The sequence below is a fragment of the Euleptes europaea genome, chromosome 9 (genome assembly GCF_029931775.1).
Source record: "Euleptes europaea isolate rEulEur1 chromosome 9, rEulEur1.hap1, whole genome shotgun sequence".
Classification (NCBI taxonomy): Eukaryota; Metazoa; Chordata; class Lepidosauria; order Squamata; family Sphaerodactylidae; genus Euleptes; species Euleptes europaea.
In genome coordinates, this window is record NC_079320.1 from 54,713,703 (window position 1) to 54,719,883 (window position 6,181).

A 6,181-nucleotide genomic window follows, 5' to 3' on the forward strand; every position below is an offset into this window, starting at 1 on the left:
CCTTTTTCGCTCAGCTGCCTCTCGCCGCCCCCTCTTCGGGCAAGAGGGGGGTTGTGACGACTCGCCTGGTCTGCCCCACCGCTCGGGAAAGGAGGGACGGAGCGCCCCAGCCAAAACACCGACAGAGGCGAACTCGCGGTCACCTGCGCCGAAAGTTGCCTCCCGCCCTTTGGCCCTCCCTCGCTCCCTCTCTCTCCTCCTCTCCCCTCCTCTCCCCTCCGCTCCCCCTTCAGAGGCGCCGGCAGCGCGAAGCCCGCCGCTGGGCTGTCCCGGCGGACGGTTTGCGGGCGCGCTCGCCGCGGAGCCTTCGGAGAGGTGACGCGCCGCCGACGGAGCGGTGCGCGGAGGAGCCGTCGGGCGCAGAGGTCCCAACGGCGCCTGGAGGGAGCCCGAGGCCGGCGGCGCGGCTTCTCGTGCCCCCCCCCCCGATAAGCAGACAAAAGCCAGGCTGCACTGTTCATAGGCGAGCCTCGGGAACACCTCCTCCTCGTCGCCCTCCTCCTCCGAGGGGTGCGAAAAGAAGTTACAGCCTTCTTTAAAAAATAAATAACTTTTATTTTTTTTCTTTCTTATTTATTTAAAAAAATTAATATTTTTTGTTTTTTGTTTTATTTATTTTTTCTTTCTTATTTATTTAAAAAATAATTTTTTTATTTTTTTGTTTTATTTTTTATTTTTTGTTATCTATTTAAAAATAAATATTTTTTATTTTATTTTTTATGTTTTCTTTCGCATTTATTTTAAAAAATAAATAAATTTTATTTTTTTATTAAAAATAAATACTCTTTCTTTCTTCCTTCCTTCCTTCCTTCCTTCCTTCCTTCCTTCCTTCCTTCCTTCCTTTCTCTTTCTTTCTTTCTTTCTTTCTTTCTTTCTTCCTTCCTTCCTTCCTTCCTTCCTTCCTTCCTTCCTTCCTTCCTTTCCTTTCCTTTCCTTTCCTTTCCTTTCCTTTTCTTTTCTTTTCTTTTCTTTTCTTTCGCAGTTCCTCAAGTTAGCCCACGTTTTCCCTTGGCCCCGTCTTAGTGAACACAGGACCAAGATGGGAAAGTAACACACACACACAAGTCTTTATCGGCACATAAAAAAAGAAAGAACAGACGTCTGGGTAAAACCGAGTACCAATAAATAAAATTGGATAAAACCATCCCCAATCAGCCATTCAGGAAAGCTGCACGTCCTCCACCGTACCTGGTTGCTAGCCGTAAGAACCTTGCCACTGATTCAATTATTTTTGGGTTTTGTGTGGTCGTAAGATGTGTGTGTGTAAAGTGCCGTCAAGTTGCAGACGACTTATGGAGACCCCTTTTTGGGGTTTTCGTGGCAAGAGACGAACAGAGGTGGTTTGCCAGTGCCTTCCTCTGCATAGCAACCCTGGCATTCCTTGGTGGTCTCCCATCCAGTGGCAGACCTACATTTTTGGGGCCCTGAGGCTTGAACTGTTATGGGGCCTCCTTCGCAACCAGCAACAATAGGGCAACATCCAACAAGGTCCAAAGGGCCGTGCTGCCCTGGCAAGGACCTTGAGGCCAAAGTGTTGGAGAACAGGGTGGTGGGGTGGAGTCCTTGAAAATGGGCCATACAGTGATGAAATGAACCCACAGAACTATGAAGCCGTGCACCAACGAAGGATTTGAGGATCCCGCTGTAAGCCAGTGCTTGCAATTTGGCTAACACCGCTGCCAAAATGTAGGCTGTGAATAGATTCTGGCGAGCTCAGTGAGCCCTTACAGCTGGGGGGTTCGAGAGCTGCAAACCCCCTAGAAAATTTTGAAATTTGACCAATTACAGGGACATTTTCAGGCCATATGAAATGGGTATTAGAGCATATTCTAAAGTCAATATTAAGAACTTCCACCCATTGGCTTATGATTCTGTCACTAAAAAACTCCATCGGTTTTGTTGAGAAATTAACTCATTAAAAAAAGTTGCTTCAGGGGGCCCCTCCAGGATTAGGGGCCCTGAAGCTTAAGCTTCATTAGTTTCACAGTAGATCCGCCTCTGCTCCCATCCAAATACTAACCAGGGCTGACCCTGCTTAGCTTCCGAGATCTGATGAGATCGGGCTGTACCATGCTGCCTTCCCTCTGGTCATAAGATTAGGATGTCCTTATTCCACCAGAGAGCCATTCCCTGTTTACGAACAGTGGGATCGTCTACAAGCATAAAAGCAACAATTGAAAAGGATACGCACAAGGGATTCAGTTTCAGGAGGCTGAAGTTGGTTCCTTATTCCCAGTTCGTTCCAACGAACTGGGAATAAGGAACCAACTTCAGCCTCCTTTCAGTTTCACCATTCCCACAGGAGCAAACTCTGTTCGCAAAAGGGATTTTATTAAATCTTCCATATAGCAAGGCGGAGGGTAGTGCATTAAGGAATTATTTCTTTGGCAGTTCCTAAAGTTAACACATGTTTTTTTTTTCCTTGGCCCCGTTTTAGTGAACACAGGACAAAGATGGGGAAGTACCAAAAGCAAAGTCCTAGAAGGAATCAAAAGTCTACTGAGAAACAAAGTCCCAAATGGGGAGGGAAGAGGAAGGGATGCTGGGTGGGGGTAATTTCTTTTCAGGGACCATCAAACAAATGCTCATTAATACTAGTTGGGTGTTTTAAAAATAAAAATTATTACAGCATTAAAAAGAAACAATATAATCCAAACATCAACCAAAACATATAGGAATATAAAACACATAAAACATATTAAACATATAATATTTCAAACAAGCAATCGCTTTATGATTACTAGTTGTGTAGGAGAGCCAGCATGGTGCAGTGGTTAAGAGCTGTGGTTTGGAGCGGTGGAGTCTGATCTGGAGAACAGGGTTTGATTCCCCCCTCCTCCACATGAGCAGCGGAGGCTAATCTGGAGAACTGGATTTGTTTCCCCACTCCTACACATGAAGCCAGCTGGGTGACCTTGGGCTAGTCACAGCTCTCTCAGCCCCACCCACCTCACAGGGTGTCTGTTGTGGGGAGGGGAAGGGAAGGTGATTGTAAGCCGGTTTGAGTCTCCCTTCAGTGGTAGAGAAAGTCAGCACATAAAACCCAACTCTTCTTCTTTTTGTCATAGTGTCTTCACATACACAAGCCTTGATCTACAGAGCCACCATTTTACAAATGATGTTCTGCACATACTTAATCAAACAACCTTGTAAATATAATAAAATGTGTAAAAAAATACATTTTAATCGCCACTGCCAAGCTTGGAAATTCATTTGCTGAAGCAAAGTGAGTTTTAGAACAGCAACAGAGCGGCGTGATAGATTGAAATGTTCTCCCAATGTTTCTTAATGTTACTTTTTTTTGGCATCGAATAAAATGAGTGCCTTTTTCTCCATATAAATGAACCTGTTTGTCTTTTGAGTAAACAGCAGAAGGGCATGGTTGACAGATGATTGCACTGGAGGATAAGCAGGTGAATGAGCACCTGATGGTACAGCTGTTATTATTAGGTCCTGTAATTGTGTTGTCTGAATTGATATGAGAACAAAGCTGGCATCTGATTTGTCATATCTGAAAGGTAGCCAAAGAAGATTTATGCACTGGGTTTCACTTCCCTGTAATTCAGTATATCAGCCTCACATTCTTTGGAAGCCTTTTTTTGTCTTTAAAAGCATTTTAATTTTTTTCTGATCTGGAATGTATTTTTATTTTATGACACAAAACTATCCTCAACTGATGTACTTTTCATATTTAGTAAGTTTTCATTGAAATGATTTGTTTTACTATAGTCAAAACTAAGCTGCTTGTTTTTATCCATCCCCCCCTTCTTGTTGGTTTAAATGGGAAGCATGCTGCACCTGTAACTTTTTTTCTTCAATTCATTTGAGATGCAATTATCTAGAATTTCTACCTCAAGGGATCCTCTCTAACAAAGCATCCCTCTGTAGAGTGGGCAGAGGGAAAATTTGGCATCACAAGCCAAGAAAGCAGGCAGCAAGGCAGAGCGGACACAGATGCTTCCATTTGACAACTTAAGAAAGGAAGCATGGGAAAGAGGACGCACAGATAATCTACAATAAGAAAAAAAAGCCATCATGAAGGCATTACATTTAGCAAGAACATGGCAGACATGCAGGGAATGGGATCAGGCCAGGTACCTTGCAGCAGTACCACCCAATACCTCTCTTCGCTCTGTCACATGTTTGTAGTGGCCTGTGGCTAAATGCAAATAAAACCATTCATTCACTTTGTGACAAAGCCAGCTTAGTTTTTCCCCCCCTCCTTCCCTTTCCTTAAGAATGAAACTGTGTATATTACATGTAGTTTTATGATTCTCCTAACCAAGATACAATTTTATAATGTAATGGAGCCATATCACCATTACTTATTGCAGAGAAAATATGCATTGAGAGAAGATGGCAGATACTGCTGTCATTCTGCCAGCCTGAGGCATTTCCCAGGATTGCAGAAAATTCTGAAACAAAAACTGGTGGTGGGGGGGGGGGGTTAAAATGCTCCCCAAACAGAATACCACCAAAGATCTCTTGAAATGTCACATGATCAAGGTTGACATTGTGGGGTTCCCTAGAACATTGTGGGGTTCACCAGAACAGGAGAATTTTGGCCTGGAAAGACAATGGATGCAGTAATTGGGATGTGTGAAGGGAGTGAAAAGTGGGGGGGTGGGGGTGGGGGTGGACAAAGGGGAGCAAAAAGTGCTGAGAGGGTGAGGAGGGGGTAGAAAAGTGGTGAAGGGACAGAGAAGGAGGGAGTGAAAAGAGGTATGGGGACGAAAAGAGGTGAGAAGGTGGTGGAGGAAGTAGAGGTGGGTGAGGCAAGGTGGGTGGGAAAGGTGATAACAAGCAGCAAGCAGGGGTAGGGACAAGAGGTAACAAAAAGCAGCTAGGGGGCAGTGGGAAACAGATGGAATTTCCTTCCCCTGTTAATCTCACGGGCCACTGCTTGTAATTGTGTGTTACTGAATATAGTAATTTGAGTTAATGAAAATTATCTGTAAAACTGAAGAAGAAGAAGAAGACTTGGTTTTTATATGCCGACTTTTTCTACCACTTAAGACAGAATCAAACTGGCTTAAAATCACCTTCCCTTCCCCTTCCCACAACATACACCCTGTGAGGTGGGTGGGGCTGAGACAGTGTGACTAGCCCAAGGTCACCCAGCTGGCTTCATGGGTAGGAGTGGGGAAACAAATCCAGTTCACCAGATTAGCGTCTGTCGCTCATGTGGAGGAGTGGGGAATCAAACCCAATTCTCCAGATCAGAATCCACTCCAAACCACCGCTCTTAACCACTACACCATACTGAGAGGAATAAAGACGATCAAAGCCAATATTTAAGACTTATTGCGTTTCCCACTGACTAAAACTATCCCCACCCCAGGTTATAAAACATTTTATTTGCATATTTTAAAAATTGTGCATTCCAAGAATTAAAATCATTTGAACAACAACAACAAAATGGCACTTGGTTAAACTGCATTTTATAGCTCACAGGACCTTGGTTCTGCTTTGCTTGTATTCGTGTGTCACTAGATTACTGTAGTCCCACGCAGGATCTTCTTTCAGGAAACATGCAAGCTCTTTTGTGCCACTAGGACCAAAGCTAAACAGGCAGATGGAAAGGGCAGCACATTTGTGGAGCATCAGTAGTTTTCTCTATTCTTTTTTGGGGGAGGGGGGATGTGAAAGGGGAAGTGCAGTCGTTTAAACTTTATCCCACTTCTTTGCATCGTATCAAGTTAAAACAGCTGAAAGAAGTAAAATAAGAAGGCAGTGCTTGTGGAATATACAGTGCATAATTTGGAAGGGCTGGATTCATTACAATTCTCTTCCTTGCTTCTCCTGTTCAATTGTTTCTTTTGAAGGCAGTGGGTTCCTCTCTTGCGGTTCTCTCTTCTTCAGTGCAGACTTATCAAATGTCTCGATTTCAGCCATATCAGGTTTGCCAGACATATTTGCCGATTAATCCACGATGCTTCACACAGACAAAGCTCTGACCTTTGCAGCAGTTGCTCCGGACGGTAGTATACCACAGACTAAAAATCTGGTTGCCAATTTATGGTGACATGGACAAGCTTCCAGGTTACTGAGGACTTCAATAATGACTTCAGCAACATAACAAACATTTTATAAATAACCACTTTTACTTTCTGCAAGACAAACAACTCAAAAGAGCAAATACTCTAACAATGTGTTGACATTTCTTGTTTTGGGGTCAGCA